Source organism: Branchiostoma lanceolatum, chromosome 3 (genome assembly GCF_035083965.1).
Source record: "Branchiostoma lanceolatum isolate klBraLanc5 chromosome 3, klBraLanc5.hap2, whole genome shotgun sequence".
Lineage (NCBI taxonomy): Eukaryota > Metazoa > Chordata > Leptocardii > Amphioxiformes > Branchiostomatidae > Branchiostoma > Branchiostoma lanceolatum.
Window position 1 is genome coordinate 881,401 of NC_089724.1, and position 18,087 is coordinate 899,487.

Consider the following 18,087-nt stretch of genomic DNA (forward strand, 5'->3'; position numbering starts at 1 on the left):
TTTCCCGAGTGTCCTCATGTTCGCCTCTTTGGGTAGACTAGAGTTAGACGCTCCGTCAGCTCAGAGATTCCCCGGGGACAGAACTGCGGTAAAACATGCTAACTTCGTTACACTCTCGCACGGGCGGCAACTTGAAAGTCGTCGGCAGAGGTGTGTTTTTAGTTTCAAATCATGTCGACTTGACAACGAATTATGATTTGCCTTTTACTTCTGTCTGCTCAAGCGCCATGATTATTAATCAACTCTTTGAAGTTGACATTATGAAAAAAACAACTTTGCAAGCTCTTAAATCGTGTAACAGGTGGTTTGTTATAGTTATAATCATCCACGTCTTTCGGTGTCTTAAATTTCGGCTACTGGTTGGACTCTAACCTTTCTGTTTATCTCAATCCGTTGATACTAGTACTATATCTTCCTACGGCACCTGTTTGATAAAGTTTAAAATTTCAGAATTGTTTGTTTTTCTTCTTCCAACTTCCCTAATGCCACGGTGACGTCCCGCATCCACATTTTTCAGTGTCTTGAATTTCGGCTGGTGGTTGGACTCGAAACTTTCTGTTGCTCAGCTGAAGATACCGCCTTATATAATTTTCCTCGCGTTTGAAGTGGGATAGTTGTGGATTTATCGCCTGAGCTTCCCGCGGAAATTAAAACAAAAGGAATGTCATCGGTTCACTTGAACCAGAATTAGCGGGAGAGTAAATAAATTCTGGGGATGCCTGTCTCCCTTTGGGCCGCCGTGTTTGTGTAAAACAGGGAGTTAAACGGGCTGATGAGGGGATTTCCTTATTTGGGTCTCCGTGGAAATTAAAACTAAACAACTCTCTGCATTGGGACATGAAGCATGACTAGGACTGACGTCAGGGCACAGAGGTCATGAGTCAAATGTCAACTTTTAAAGGCTCATATTTAACTCTGCCATGGAAACGCACGTCAATAATTACTGTAGTACTACTCGACCCCGTTGTGACTATGATTAACGATATCAAAACAGAAATAAAAGTCTGCATTCTTTTCTTTTGACATTAAACTAATATCGGGCTCACATCTAACTGTACCATGGAAACGAAATGTGCCAGAAGTTGAAAAAAAGTTTTGTGTCCTCAAGCTCGAACATTAATTCCAACGTTCGAATCCGGTAATCCGATCTCCGACAGCGGCACACACTAAGTGCGTTCGATCGATTCGAGGGAAGTCTGTGTTATTAAAGTAGAAGCCCGTGTAATACCCAAAATATCACACGGCCCGAAATATCACACTGTCCATTGCACCGTCGGAGGGCAATGAAATTTCTTGTTTTTTATTTCGAAATCTTGCGAAAATTAATGAGCGCGCTGATGTCATCCATAAAAATTACTTGCTGTGGCCTTAAGAAAGGATGCCGTCATCGGGAACATGACGATCTCGTTCCCAGAGCCACACCTGGCGATGTTTGCTTACAAAACAGATCAGATCTCCGCAATCAGGCGCGCAGCGGGGCATGACGGGTAAGGTATGACAGGTATGCTCCTCGGGCTGTGTGACGTCACGGTCCCTGCCTTCTGAGGAAGCGTCGATTAAATATCGCTGAACAACGGGAAAGTCACAATCAACTACTTAATTAAGAAAAAAAAATACAATTCTTTATTTTGTACTCCATTTTTAAGAATTATAATCATCACAGAACACTCAAGGAAAACCCATAACAGCTTCAGCTATACCCAAGCGACGTTAGCTTGCAGGGTTGTTACGGCTGACCTGAACAATAGGGAAGTTGGAATTTACGATTTTGTCCGAGAACAGGTTCTTCATGTTGGTATGTCACTGGATAACAACGTTCTTTGTACACAACCAAGTTGTTTTATTCAATTGACGATTTCATCATAACTTACTGGATTTACGGCGCCATATCTGAATTTTATATCTACCTAAACGGCGAGAAGCTCCTTGCCCCCGAAGAGGAGAAACACGTCTTTAAAGTCCAACCTGTTCCTGGTGTAAACACGTCCTGAAGGAAAAGGTGTTTCTTTGAGCATGTCCTTTGCCTTTCTTCCTCTGTCCTCTATCCCTCTGACTGAAATTTCACTTGCTTAGGGCAGAATGTCGATAGATTTGCAGTGCCGGAGCCCTCAACTCATTGATGTCGGCACGAAGAAGTTGAAGAGAAATCCTGTTTTTTTCGCCATTCTTCATTCCCTGTAAGAAAGTACCCTCTTACGTTATTCTTGCTGCAGAGTATATTTTAACGTGAGGATTGATAGATTTGGAGTGGACGTATCCAGAAGGAGAAGAAAAATAGAAGAGTCTCTTGCTCTTGGCACTCGTCGCATCACCACTAATTGCATGTAATAATGATTTATATTGCTTGACAATCGTACATGGTACATTGATAATGGTAAACTAGTCTGAACCATCCCCAATGAAAGTCGGGGAGCGGAAACACGTGCACGCCCACCCTGGTCTTCCCGTGAGAAAAGCCAGCCCGCAGACAGCGCAGGTTTTACGGCCGGGATAAACCACACCTGTACCTGCACTTGCATAAAGTAAAGTACTTGGAGTGTCATAGGTCAGGCAGGGCGGGCTCCGGTTGATCTACTTTCTCTTCAACCTTGTCCCAGCTGGTCGCACCTGCAGGCTTTATGCATACGTTTTATACTGCCCCTCCCCTTTTATGAGCTGATAACTTCGCATAAGGAAGTACTAGTTTGGGAAATTGTCTGTCTCTCTCTCTGTGTGTGTGTGAGTGTGTGTCTGTGTGTGTGTATGTGTGTGTGTGTGTGTGTGTGTGTGCGCGCGCGTGTATATATATGTGTTTGTGTGTGTGTGTGTGTGTGTGTTTGTTTGTGTGTATGTGTGTGTGTTCCTGCGGTTCCCAACATACATGTACATGATGCAGCATTGCCATAAATCATCAGTACTGCTATCTTCAGCTGCCTTGTTACGTACTATACTATACTATAACGTATACTAGTTTCATCCCGGAAATTAATAAGGAAACAGTGCGCCATTAGGGTATATAAACATACATAGAGGATCCTAAGGAGCCTGTTGTCCAGACTACGTACGAGTATTCTCGGTGATGGTATTGTAGTGAGGCATTCGTGCCTTTACCAGAATGGGTGTTTTTCAGCCCACCGGAATTCCATTGTTAAGGGGCTGAAAGGACGACTGGGGAGAGAATGGTCTCTTGAAACATAGCAGTTGTGCAGTATAATACATCTATACAGGGCTTATTTGGGACCTGAAAAAATTAGTAGAAGAACTTTTAACCTTCCAGCGCTTCGAAGGGATATTCTGGTAACAGTATATGTACAGAAGTGCGGGCTATAGTCTATTTCTAATTGAATACATTGTTTCTATCTTCGAACTTTTCTGATTTATAAAGTTGTGCTTCTTTTTTCCGGATCTCTCACCAGACAGCGTAAGAAATAAAGACTTACATGACACATCTGCTTGGAAATTCATATCATTGTGAAGATGTCACCAGGGTCAGACGATGGGCACAGAAAAATACTTAAATGAGTTCACTGTCCTTCAGCTAGAGTTACATCATACCGCAGCAGTCTGCAACATTGTGGGCCTCAGTTATGGAACACTCTCTCACTGGAACAACGAACTGTACTTAATTACAAGACATGTTGGAATCGTATTATCAGTGGCAATTGCATGTAATGTGGCGATATTGTTGGTTGGTTGTTATTATGTGATTAGTGCTAGATGTGTTTTTATGTTTTTATATTTTAGCATCAGGAATACCTGAAAACCAGGCGTGTTGCCTGAGTGCCTTTTTCCCTGTATGAATGAATAAATAAAAATAGAAAGAAAGAATGAATGAATCAACCAAAAGTAGTTAAATTGATCGATCTATATCAATATGTCGGAAACTGACAGATGACAGACTCATCATTAGTTATGCGCGCTGTTTGTGGTTTTTAAGTAAATGCCTGCATTAAAAACAGGTTTGATATTACAAGAATGGAATAGTTGAAAATGAGCGTTTCACATAGACAGATCTTCATACGTCCATTAAAAACGAATTTCTTATTTTACCAAGCAGAATGAGCACCATACAGACAGTTGAAAAACATATTTGATAACAATTATGCATGGCTCGATACGATAACAGGCCATAGGATGACTTACAATAGAAAGTAAGAAAAACATATCTATTATCTAATTACGTAGTCAATGGAACGTGACGTGAAGCATAATAAACACTACTGTCGTCTGTTAAGGTCAAAGGTCAAGGAGAGTAATTAAAATGTATCAAATGGTAGATGTTGCGTTTTATTTTGAACATATTTGGCTTTGACACTTAATGATGACAGAAATATGTCACATAATATTACAGACATCTCTTTCCATTCGCTTCATTAGTAATTTTTCTTTCTATGGTTATTTAACGTTCCAGTTTTATAAGGTTTACTGTCAATGAAAAACGAAACGTTCATTGAACCTATATTATGGGCTGGCTGGGGTTTATTGGCATCCTTGAATCACTATATTTCGCATTGCATTGAGTTTTTTCTAGGTCAAATGCGTGATGGTCTTGGTGGATGTGCGAATTAGAAAGGAAACGTGACGTAGATGGGGTTCACAATGTCCATACGAGGGGTAATAAAATGTATCTGCCGAACCTCCTTGCGAGCCTCCTGATTTTGGCGCGTAATGAATTCGGCTGAGGCAGGCCGGGCAGTCGGCGGGGCTAAACGTCCTTATTCACACCCCGGCGGGCTTGTGTGTGCAGTCAGTCGGGCAGCTCCAGCGACAGGCATCCACCCCGCAGAAAACTCCTCACACAAACTTTCCTCGGCTCCTCGGAATCTCCCCGGCCTCTGTGACGACTTTTCCCCGGACCTCGGCCCGAGCACGGCGAGGACGAGGCGCCCGGACCCAGCGGAAGGCCTCCGTGAAAGGTAAATCCCGACCAAATCCAGATATAAAAGCATATCCACTCCAGTAAGCACGCAAAATACGCCGAGTGTGTGATTTGCTCCGATAAGGGTGCAATAATGACCGGGGCGGGACCTCCTCCCCACCTGTCAGTCACCGGGGCACAGGACGGTCTGTCCTCGGGGAGGGGTGAGCCCTCCCCCCGCCGAAGTACCAGTCTCGGTGCGGCGGAAGTAGCCATGTTAGCAGGCCACCAGGTCCGTGCTGTATGTCTCATATGTCGATCCTAACCGTGAGAAAAAGTTGCCGAGCAGGTATGTTCCTGCTGCTGGGTCAGGCCGGCGCTGTAGCCTGCAGAAGCGATCGTATCGCCATTTGCCCCCACTGTTGGTCGTACATGTCGGAAACCATCTTCTCTGTAATACATGAAGGACACACACACAAAGTAACAAGCCTGATTGATGTCTAAATTTTCCATAGGTTGTACCTAGATACATCGTCTGTTGGAATGCTTCCATTATGGTCCTATCCTGTGCCCCGTCAGAAAGACCGGGGTGTTCTAGCCGGGCGGGCGGGTGCGCGAAGTACCAGCACCGACAAGTTTTTGTCTACGTCCCGGCCTAAATAGTCGCGAGCTCAAACCCCCGAATTCATGGCCACTTTTACCTCTGACTAGATACGCGTGCTTTCTGGTGGTATAAGCATTATTTTAGAGGGGCATAAGATATCAATTCTACATCTTTCATAGACGAAGTTTGTTGCAGAAATGGCATCATCACAATGTCAGCCCAGGGTCGATGTGGTGAAGAGCAACATGCAGCCGTGCATAGAAGCAATTTGGTATTCTAAATATGTTTTGCCATTGTTCATACACAATGTTTTCATTTATACGCGGAGGACATAGCTAAGGAAAATAGGAACATGTCTGATATGGCATTGTGACGATCGAATGATGATTAAGGTTGAAATGAAATGTAGTAATAATGGTCCTCGTGAAACTATATTGAAGTCATTCCACTGTACATGTAAGATACTACACAGTGTCTTAAAGTCTTGTGTCTAGTGGGTTCGGATCATCTTGCGGATCGTGATAACGTTAAGGCGCCCACTAACCCATTCGGGAATGACAACGTTACTACTGCCTGCTAACGATGTTATTGGAATGTTCTAGGTCGTCTGTCGTTTTGTCGTTCCTTGTAACTGCAAGAAGTCTCACATTGTAGATCATAGCCCTTAAGCCGGACCAAAACTCTTTAAAAGCGATTCAAGATCGTCTTAGACAATAGTGGGCTTCTATGCTTTTATTTTGTGGTAAGACTTTTTGGAGTTAAAGCGACGTACCTGACGTTGTTTTTGTTTTTTTCTGCGCTCATTTTTCAACCTCGCACACATTCTTGAAGTCCTGTTTGAGTCTGTCGATATCCTTTGCCCAGAACGAAGGTTTCTTACCGAAAGTTTGTGCGAAACATGCTCACGTCCGCCGTCATACCTTTGATCGGAAGATCCTGAGATATGTCGACTATCTTCTCTCTAATTGCCGAATTTCCTGCGACAAAAGAGACGATTATGTCCAAGATTCCGAGAAGACACTGAATTGGATGACTCGAGGATAATGGCGCCCTGGTAGGTAGGGCTAAAATGTGCAGCTGGAGTCCCCTTCATACGGTTTCAGATGAGGAAGATAGTAATTTTTCGAGGAAACTATTGTACGGCAGTTCCCAAGCTTTGAGGTCTTGTGAGACACGATGTAGTGAAATGTTGCTCATACAGAAGCTGTTATCTATGCATAGTTTGAGTTATCCAAAAAAAAGTACTAGTACTTGACTGGGTGGGAATTTGTATTGCCAGGAGGTACCGTTTCTGAGATGTCATCCGGAGCTTTCTTTATGGAACTCGCAAGACTTTAGTAATCCTTGTCGAACTCCTTAAACATGCTTAAGTATTCCTCCATGGGAAGAAACTTTCCTTGGCGACACCACAACATCTTGGGCCTCCAGTAGTATCCACCTGGAATAGGTGCAGCTGCGCGATGTTCCGGAACCTGACTAACCTACCCTGGGTACAGTACATTCTGTATTCCTTTCGTCGGGTTTGAGCACACGAACTACAACAGTATACTGCTCCCTGTAAAGTTTCATAGAGTCCCACAATGTCTATCCTCACTCTTGAAATCGCGAAATGTTCTTGCATCTTGTTGAATATATTTTCCATCAGTGGCTCGTTTGGGTTCGTCGTATACAGTAACTACTATAGTCTTGCATTTTGCTGCCCATGCTCATCCATAATACACGGAATTTACCGAGTTCCACCTTGCCTTGAGTCCTGTGTTGGAAGTTAAATCCATAGGTCGGTAACGTAATCCTCGTAGGTAGGTTTGGAAATCTCAAATCGGCAAGTTGTCAAAGTCTGTCCCGTCTGACACATGTCTTGCAGTTGTCGTTCTCTGTCTTGTAAACAAACCGAACGTCTCCCCAGTAGCCGGTCGTCTAGAAAGATGTTCGCGACTCTTTTAGTGTCAATTATAAACGCCTTTCTCGTTAGTAGAATCGGTGCCTTCATAACCGGAGACTTGCTGATGTCCTCGGTGCCTTTCGTGCAGTAAAGGTTGGAGTTTGTGTTCCGGCCTAGTGTGCAGGTCCGTCAGATCCTTCCTCCGCGGGCGCTCGCCAGCTTCTCCCGGCGCCGACTGAGTCTCCTGCCGCACCTCCCGCTTCAGTTCGCGATGTTTTCTGCCAGGAGAGACCCTGGAAGAAACTTTCCTTGCCTGGGTCATTACCTAAATGTGCATTTTCACAACTAAACAAACAGCCTGTGCCCGTCTCTAATGAAGCGGCCGATGATAGATGAGCTAGTTTCACACCGTGACATCCGAGGCGGATAAGCGCATTACAGCCCGGGCGCTTCCCGACTCGCGCGTCGGTGCGGCTTAGCCAAGCAGACGGGCCAACCTGCGGGTCCACCCGAGCAGAATCCGCGCAAACGCGCCGATTTTCCGCCGGATTGCTCGCCAATGGTGCACACAAGATTTACGGCAGGCAAAAACGGTTGACCTCACCCGCGTTCGTACTTAGCATTCAGACTGTCGTGTTTAAGACGGGGACAATTAAACATGAAATAGACCAAACAAAACATTTCCTTCTCCGGGCAAATCGTGTAGAACTGCTGCATGTCATGTGTAAGGGTGAGTTAAGACTTAATGAACTTCTGAGCTCGCGTTTGAGTTCAAAGTTCTAACTGCCTCCAGTTTAGGTTAAAACCAGTTTACTCTTGTGGGTCATCCGAGTTATAATGGCTTACACCTTACACAGGAAATAGGGGCTACTGAGATCCAACAGGCATAAATTACAGCTAACATTAAGCGCGGAAAGTATACATAATACTAACAGGTCGCATGAACTGACCCTCTAGTAGACAGCTAATTCATACCGCAGTATCTGCCATGTCTTACGGCTCAGAGCTCCTTACATCGCTTCTTAAGTTCGGGCAGCTCCTTAGATACCACCTGTGAAGTAAGCTGATACAGCATGTAAGACTCCGGTGTCCATAGACAGGTCGAATTATCCGCGAGATGTCGTCAAGACAAAGAGAGGTGATTCCTCTCACTTTCACCAAGACATCTGCAGTCGGGCTTATTATCAACAGCTGTCAACATCGCCATAGTCTGCTAGACAGGAAAATTAACAGGAAAACAAACTTCTTATGACAGTCTTAGCAACACTTGCCTGCCCGATGTTTAGGTAACTACTGAAGTAGTTAGATTCCATTCAGGCTGGGAGAAAAGTGTCTCCGGAGTAACCAAAACGGTGTTCAAATTTGTTCTTAGGAACTTTGCTTACTGACGACTTACCAACCTGAAGTTGTTCTCAGACCTTCTGAACAGTTTCTGAACAATTCGATTATGGCATTCATGCATGGACTTAACATGTATTTGGACTGTACTTTGTATAGAACGTATAGTCGATGTCGATCATTAATATTATGTTTAAACGATTCATGTTACGACACATGTTGGACTATACTTTGTATAGAATGTCGATCATTGATATCATTTTACAATGATTCATGTTATGACATACGAAGACTGTTTAGACGTTAGAAACTCCTCCAATGATTGTAAAATCCCATTGTCATCCAATACTACTACACCAAATTGTATAGGATAGATTGATTAGCCTAATACAATGTTATCTATGTACCAGTGCATGCCATACTTTGTACCTTGTACAATTGTGCAATAAAGTTATCATGAAGTTCTGTAAAGCGCCTGTATGTTGTGTTACGCTGTCCGGACCCCCATTATCTCGCGATGTGCATGCCCCATCATGTGCGGTTTGTGGAGTGAATAGAGTCCGTCGTGTTTTACACGTGGGGGTCGGAGGCAACCGATTCATCACTGTCATCTTCGCGCGACAGAGCACATCTCAGGTCCGGCAGCGGCACTCATACAGGGACATTGCTGGCATTGGTAATGTCCATCAACACCTTAGCAGCGTCCCGGCAGCAGCACTGATATAGGGTCATTTTTTTTTATTCAATAAACAGTAAATAATACACAGACTAAACTGAAAAAAGCTAAGATTGCAATGCATAAGATAGCAGAAATAAAGTTTAAGAGAAGAAGCCTCCCATAATAAAGCCTTAAAATTGGTCGTGGCAACAATATCAATGTCATAATTACAGATCAACTTAAAACAAACGAAATTATGATAAACATAATGTTCCCCACTTACCCCGATGCTCCTCCACCTTCCCAATCCGAGATGCGATACAGGGACATGGTTTGCAATGTTAATGTCCATTAACACATTAGGACCGTCAATTGACATCGACCCACTTTCCACTAGATGGCACTCGATGAGCGATCGTGCAGCGACCAACATTGAATTTAATGTGACCCTTGATGTCATAGATAGAATATCATGCAAGGTGTAAAGGACTGATTAGTGTGAACGACAACAAAACACACAAAACGGATAGAGAAATCTTTATGAATCAGCGAACTTTTGTTTGATGGGCGATCTGCCAAATCTTTGGTCGTTCAGCGGTTGCAGCGCGGTCGCAGACTTTTGTGAAATGGGGGCAAAAACAGCAACAACAACGATATAATAACAGTCTTTATTGCATGTTCCTGCCCAGATGGACTAAATGCACAGCAACAACAACGATATAACGACAAAGGGTAGGTACAAATTAGCTCTCACCGCAAGTAGCATGTAAAGTAAAATGTCGATCATTAATATTATGTTGAAAGGGTTCATGTTTTGACATACTGTTAATGCAGAAATGTTCGCGGTGGTTTTATGTTCGCGGTTTTCGCGGCGACCGTTTCACCGCGAACTTAAACCACCGCGAACGCTTTGTCCAATACTGTAGCATTATGTGACTATAGCGCAGCCGCAAACTTAAAACCACCGAGACCACCCCATTTTCGCCTTAGTGCGAAATAAAAACAACGCAAACTTAAATGCATTTACAGTTATTGTGACTGTACGTTGTGTTACACTATCCGATCACCCGTTTACAACTTACGCCATCTTCCATTACATAACAACAACCATTCTATGAGATTAATACTAGTAGCCTTACGCACAGACCATAGACCATGTAGTTTGGATACTAAGCCTGTGTGGAGTGTTGGCGGTTGAGGGGCGTTGTGGACATGTTGTCGAATTTGGCGTGTATCCAGAAAACATGTAGGCGTGTTCACAGGCCTGTCAGAAAAATCTACAACTCTGCGCATGCGTGGATGCCACCTCGCTGCACATTCAACTTTGTACCGCCTGCTATTGTACTTAAATATACATGCACGCCGTCCTCTGTAGTCTTGGCATCTTATCATAAGTTTAGTTGAGTTTAAGGTGCTTTGTGATATATTACAGGTAGGGTATTTTTGGGCAGATACATATGCAGGTTTACTACATTTAAAGAAGAATGTTTCAGCTTTTCCCCGTCGTTTTTTATAAGAAGAAAAAACTACTGCAATTTCATATCCGAGGGCTAATTGCAGGTACATTGTAGAGATATGGAGAAAATAAACATATAACAGTGAACTGTGAACGACACTGTTGAAACAATTGACTAGATGATACGCGTGCTCTATTCCTGTGCGATATCTATTTTTGTTTAAGCACTATTGGCTTTTTCTGCCACACCTGTTGTATGATTATTATAGTCTTTTTTAGTCGCACCTGTTGCTAATTAATGAAATGCACATCCATCCATTTGAACTCCATAGCGTGCAGCAAAACTGCCGGTAAAACACCATTTAAGCGACGGTAGATTTCCCAGTAGACAAGGCCGCGTCACTCACACGGCGGATCGGTAAATTACCCTTCACACCGCGGAGTGATACAAACTTCTTGTTTTTGCAACTTTTGTAGCGTTAGGAAAATTTGAAAACGGTAGAAGATATGACGTCTAGATCGTGACTCTGTACTAAGTGTGACATTTTCGGAAAGTCAAAAGAGCTTACCAGAACTGTGTGCTTCATTAATATATTCTATCTCAATACGACATGGTTTTCCGTTCAGCTCATAGAAGTTGATTTCCAAGGAGGCCTAGCATATACAGAACTCTATATGTTATGTTTGGCAGGACACTGGATATTGTAAGAGAGCACATTTTGTTGAGTTCGATATCTCTACAACTTATTACATTGTGACCGAAATGAAGACAAGCTCGCTAGTATCTATTCCATTCAGTCACCAGTAAAAAAAAAGTAACCTCACGTCCTAGTAATTTTTAGTATTCCGAGCTATGACATAATGACCTCACACGTTGAACATTTTACGTCAGGTTTCTCAGTAATGTTGACGCCGATTTGACCATCACACCGCGGTAGGTGTAGACGGTGTAACGCAACAGTCCCTGTTTTGTTATAGCCTTCCCTGTTGACGCTGGCACGCCACATAACGCAATCACCCTCTCACGTTTCCACGCCCCCTAGTTTCTTCCAGCACTCAGTTACAGAAAGGAAGAATCGGCCTTCCCAATTGTTGTGTATAACACCTCCATCACCGCCCCCCTCCCTCCCAATTAAGCGATTGCCACTTAGCGAGATGACTTTACATTCATCTCTATTATTGTGTCACCACGCTAATTACCTGTCTTTGTTGTGGACTCGTCCCCCGATCGGCTTTATTGCGGGCTGATGGCCCGATAAAATGAGCACCTGTTGATGGAACGGTAATGGTTGTTTTCGCGAAGTGGGCGTTTCGCTTGCGGTAGGCATATCAATGAATGAAAGACCTTTATTGCAAGTGATGAGCTAAGTACAGGTCATGGTGACAAGCAGAAGTATAGTTACAGTGATAACAAAAATGTGATATTTAACTACATCCAAAGACTAATTGATACCACTATCAATTCCAATATCGGCAAATATGTGAATTGGTAGTGGTGTAGTAGTTCGTTATGAAGCCCCTCGATCGCAAAGTCGTCAAGTGATGTCCAAAATCAACCAGTGTCTTAGAAATACAGCTTAATTCTCTGAGCAGATAAATCAGCCGCAGTTATTCTGGCCGCCTTTTTATGCCTTTTATGGTTTATTGGATTCAGTATGTTTTAGTGTTGGCAGTTCATTTACGGTAGGTATATTATAAATAGCGAGTCTAATATACGGGAGGTAATGACATATACATGCGCGATGGGCTGTGATGTGGTGGCTTGTAAAGTAGGACCGCGATCGTAATGTTCGCAAGTGATGTCAGAAACAAAAGTAATCAGCTTGCCTATAGCTCGTCTTCATCAAAGCAAATATGCCGTCACATACCATCCGATCTTTAATTACGTCTAAGGCAGTTCCAAGTTAGTACGTATCACAATAAGACCCTAACAGTAACAATGGGCGCAGGAACCGAGACGAGTTTGAATATTGACTATTCTGTGTAATCTGTGGACCATTGATCGTCAGTATAGCATCCACCAGTGACTGAGACCTTTGTGTATTGGAATGTGTAAGACTAATGAACCCGGGAACAGGAAAGCAGCTTCCGCGACTGTTTGTCTTACACAGACCAGATCCACCCCTGCTATTCTCCGAGCCAATTAAAAATCAGAGCCCATTGTTTAGTTATAAGGTAATTAGCACCTTGTTGAGAACCTATTAAAACAGCTTAATCCGCAGTAGCGCGTACAGTAGGCGGACAGAAGCGGTAATGATCGTGTTTGTGACGACGGGAGTGTCCTTTGTGTTGTCGCCAGGAGCAGTTGTCTGTTGGGTACAGAGGGTAAACCTCAGCACACAGCCAAACTGTGTTTAGAACATTGGACACTTAGAGAAAGTTGTTTTACTTGTGGAATGGATTGGCTCACAATGCTAGCAAATATCACGCACATTATGTTTCTTCAACAAACGTTTGGTAGGAGCAAACGACATTGATACACAATAACTACGCATAGATTTGCGATGTGATAGCGCAACTTTGACAGGCACGGATGGCAACATAGTTTTATGTACTTCGAATTGTATTGTCAATGCGCAAATCTTCAGTAAAGTCGATTCTCTTAGCTCATTTTGTTTGTGTTTTTTAATAACAGGCATACAAAGCAGAATGTTGTCTCAGAGTTCTTCAGATTTAAATCTTAGTCGATATGTCGATCGTTCAAGTCGTTACCAGGCCCCGCGGATAGCTGGGAAAATAGTAGAAATTGGTCAAATAGAGTTGTATGCTAAGGGAGTTGGCTATGGAGAGAGGGTCCAATCTGCAAGCCTGGAAGTGGAACCCTGGCAAATATTCTCCCTATAGCCGGCGTAGTTACTCTGGTAGAGACTACTGCCGTTCCTCCAGCCTTTCTTCAGTAGATTGGCATGTTTGCGCTGACGCAGCATGTACTGGCTGAGTTTATCAGCCGGTGTGTTGCGCCATGTGGCGGTTTACCGGTTTACAGAGTTAGAGTTCAAGCTGATACTCCCACCACTACGGTATAACTAATCGCATAGAGATCATGTTCATTCCACACTTGTCTGCAAACGATTGTGCTAGTCCATTTGACGGTTCACTGCTTGTATAACTGACACAGATTGATATATGCAGAATTCTTAACTCAGCACAGTTTAGAAATGTCTGCAGATTAATGTTCACTGACTCAGACGCAGTTTCTTGCGAGTTTGTATACCTGTGTGTCGGGTCGTGTGGCCGGCTATACGGTACAGATTTATATACATGGCTAATCTACCCGGGCCTCAAACTCCTGCCTACCTCATCAAACGAAGATTGGACTGTTTATTCTGACGGAGCTTGTACTTTTGAGTTTGAAACCAACACGTTACACCGTGTCGTTATGAGATATAGATTTATATATACCCCCGGCTTTCCAACTCCGGCCCACCTCATCAAATGAAGATTGGATTGTTTATTCTGACAGAGCTTGTACTTACGAGTTCGAAACCGGTGTGTTACGCCGTGTAGATATACGATACAGATTTATATACGTGGTTGATCCGCCCGGGCCCCAAACTCCGGCCCACCTCATCAAATGAAGATCAAACTGTTTATCCTGACAGAGCTTGTACTTACGACTATGAAACCGGTGCGTTTCACCGTGTCGATATACGATACAGATTTATATTCGTGGTTGATCCGCCCGGGCCCGAAACTCCGGCCCACCTCATCAAATGCAGATCAGACTGTTTGCTCTTCACACGCGGCTTGAGCCGAGTATACAAACAGACTTCCACATGACGGCACAGGCCAGGGATCGGACCCCCGCTCTCAGGCCAACTCTGCATTCTCTCTGTTTCAAACCCCGATAAGTGTAGTTTTTTTTTACAGTAAAGTTGTGTAGTTTATCTGATAGGTAACGGCTTCTGGTTGCGTGCCGAATTCTTGTGGCATTTTTCTGGCAATCCGAACGACACTGCAATCAATGATAACTCAGTGGCTATCAGGTAACTGTGCGTAGCTGAGAAGAAAAATGCTCGTCATCAGAGTCTGAACAGAGACCAGCTCCTGCAAACACACACCGACAGTTGTTCCCCACACGACAGAAATCCGCGGCAGAAGGAGTCCATAATTTCACGGCGCATTACGCCTCTAGTGGCGGTTAACACACATCAAACTTGTGTTTACCACGGACTTGTGTCTTTCAGAATTTCAACTCACGACAGATTGATTTGGTCACCGACATTTTAGTCGGACGACGTCGCCGTTTCCGTAGCAACATAAAAAAGTTTTCGCCAAAACGTTGAATGCTAGCACAAGTATGAAATCTGTAAACCTATGCTAATCGTATTTCTAAAAATGATTCTATGAGATATATAATTTGATGAAACCAATATGGTGAATCGCATAAAGATGAAATATGTTACTAAAAAGTAAATCTTGTTCAAGGGTTCATTACTATTACAGAAAGACAAATTTAGCTTTCTGCCACAAAACTGCAAACACGTACTGATACTGTTTCCCCAAACCATATTTTCGCTTTACACTCCTTTTCAAATAGTCGCTTTGACGGTAAAAGTTACTGGTGTACGTATGTCATTAAATCACATCATAGCTCATAGTTTCCATTTTGTTAGTTTGTGAAACGAAAACGCTACCGACATTTTAAACTTTACACTTTAAGACTTTCAAACAGTTCAGCATGCCAAGGTTTTGTGTTAGAATTTTGTTCACTTTTTAAAACATTTGTCGATACACAACCCAATTTTATTTATTTGCAATGCTATAAGTTTGCAAGAAAAAAAGGGTTTCGTACCAAAGAAAGCTATGCTCATATGATTTACCAACCTGATAAAACTATTTACGGATGTTCTCACTTCTTGTCTATCTATTTATTAATACTCATTTGTTTGGCAGTGAAGAACACACAATCGAGCTACACCCTCTCCCCACTAGAGCCTACGAACGCGCTGCGACCACAGAGCGACCGAAGGTTTGACAGGTCGCTCAACAAATTTTAAAGATAAAGAACGATTTTTTTTTTACATTTTGTGTGTTTTGTCGTATTTCAATCATATTTTGACATCATGCATCATTTTTCATTCATGAAACCAAGAATCATGCAGATTCAATTTTGGTCGCTGTTCGCCGCCTAGTGGAAAAGGGGCCTTACCTAGCTTCCATGTTCCTTGCTGAAATAGCCATATATGTGATTCCAGATCCCCACCGGGGCCCAATGCGAACACTTTGTGTAATTAAAGTGATATTTGCTCGGTATCAGCTCTCGTTCCCCCCACTTTAACCGCTGTATGTTAATCCTTGCCGGCCGGTTACCCGGACCAACAGACCCTCCGACTTTGGTCCGGGCGACTAGCTCACATGTAAACATCACCATGGTAAGGACCAGGGATAAACCTAGTCTCTGCCAGGCTTCGGAGAGGCTAGAAAAAGGAGAAATAAGCCAAATAAAATTATAACATTCCAGATGAGTAAGCCGGCCTGGGAGTACAGTTTAGCACCTCAGGTCTGCACTCCCGGACATCTATCTCTCCTCTGGCATGTCATCTGTCTATTTGGCCACTTTCTACTCTTCCCTGCCGATTCTGGATCCTTGTAGAGGCTAGATAAATTAACCATGGTATATATACGTCCCTAGAACGCACTAGCCTCCACCAGGACTTTCTACGGGCCGTGGAGAGTAGAATTTGGCGGGAATAGGGTGACAGGAGAGTCAGATTCGGGAAGGGTAACATTTCCCTTAAGGCTTTGCCTTTGGAAACTGTACTAAATGTCTTGCTAATTCCTCCGGCAAGTAATTCAGTCTATTTGGCAGATTTCTACTATTTCAGGCAACATGTAGAGTCTGGTGTAGACTAGGAACTAACGGTGAGGAAACCACGCGGGTTGCTTCCTTGTAATACACAACTTTGTAGACACAACAAAATGCAATTTTGCAAGGTTTGCAAGGTCTTTTATAACTATAAGTATGCAAACAAATATTTTAACAAAGTAGTTACAGGGTACTTTAATACTGCTTAAACTATCTTTCACGCCACAGCCTGAACAGTATTGGATATATTTGCATTGCCTATTTGTCTACTTTGTAGCATATAATGGAATTCATCTATAGAATGTACCAGCCCAAATTCTATCTTTCCGAACAACATATCCTCTTTCTACAGTTCCTGCACTTGAAACAATACAAAAGATGTAAACGACCAGACAAGCATCCAGACTCTATCTGAAATGTCTGACATTTTACAAATCTTGTCCAATATTTTTAGTAACTTTTTGTATTTTGTATCACTTTACATTGATGTCAAACTCTAATCGACGTTTCTACAAATTTGCATACGCAGTAGAGAAGCTATTTCAACTACAATTCGGAAATTGCTTAAACATTTTGTATTCGCTGTAATAAACTCCGAAAGGTTTCGATATTTTCTAAGTTTGCATTTGCGGATCAGGCAAACGCCTTGGTAGTCCTTCGAGACGAAGATGACTGTCAGTGTATTGCTCATCATTTACGGGGGGTGTGCCCTCATGTGGCTTCTCAGTCCGAAGCAAATATGTACGTTTCCGGTTGGTCGGCTCAGGTAAATCGCGCAAACGAACCAGATACCCGGAGTTAAACTCGTTTTCTCGTTTCCTGCCCATGTTTTTTTGTGATCCTGACATTTCCCTCAATATTTTTCGCTCCGAAGTTTATTATTTGGACGAAGACTCGGGGTGAACAAAGGTCGGTGCACGTTATGTGGAAACTGATGTAGATAACCGTGGCTAGGCATCGCTTCCATGTGTGGCCAGTGATGTTTAAAACTTTCTAAAACGTATTTCAACAGCACTGTGCGTGGTAACAATTGAAGAGTGCACGGACTTGAAACTTTATTCAATGTTTACAACATCGCAGGCTGAGACAGCCTGAATTGCGTTGCAATTCACAATTCTTACAGCAACAACACGTCATCATTTCATAATAAGATTAAATGTTAAAATTACACAGTATCACAGATCGAAGGTACAAATGACACGAATCATCTCAAATCTGCTACCAATCTAAGAGAACATCGTATACATATCAAGACAAAATATTAAGAATACAGTATTGAAGGTCATTAGTGTCCGCTTTTTGCTGATCATTTGGGAGTGTATGTATCAATAACCTGGGTGAGGATCGCTGTCCAGCAGCTCCGGCGGAATTTCATGCTTTTTAACAATCTTATTGTTTTCTTTATGAAACATAATCTGACAGTTACAGATATGCAGTTGACCGTCACGAGCTACAGCTTAATGTATACTCCGGCTATCACTATACTTCTAAAGTCTCAAGACT

At 43.0% G+C, this 18,087-nt stretch overlaps 1 protein-coding gene across 3 annotated transcripts in view; it reads left to right on the plus strand.

Moving 5' to 3' along the window:
- Nucleotides 1–4,668: 4,668 nt before the first annotated feature.
- The window catches only part of LOC136429626 (paired box protein Pax-6-like), a 94,941-nt gene continuing 81,522 nt past the window's right edge, over nt 4,669–18,087 (plus strand). For 2 of the 3 annotated variants that reach the window (XM_066419541.1, XM_066419534.1), the window contains exon 1: nt 4,670–4,895. The gene's annotated coding sequence lies outside the window, so the exon portion shown is untranslated. Of the gene's footprint in view, nt 4,896–18,087 lie in introns of all 3 variants that reach the window. The other variant, XM_066419537.1, reaches the window with a different exon arrangement.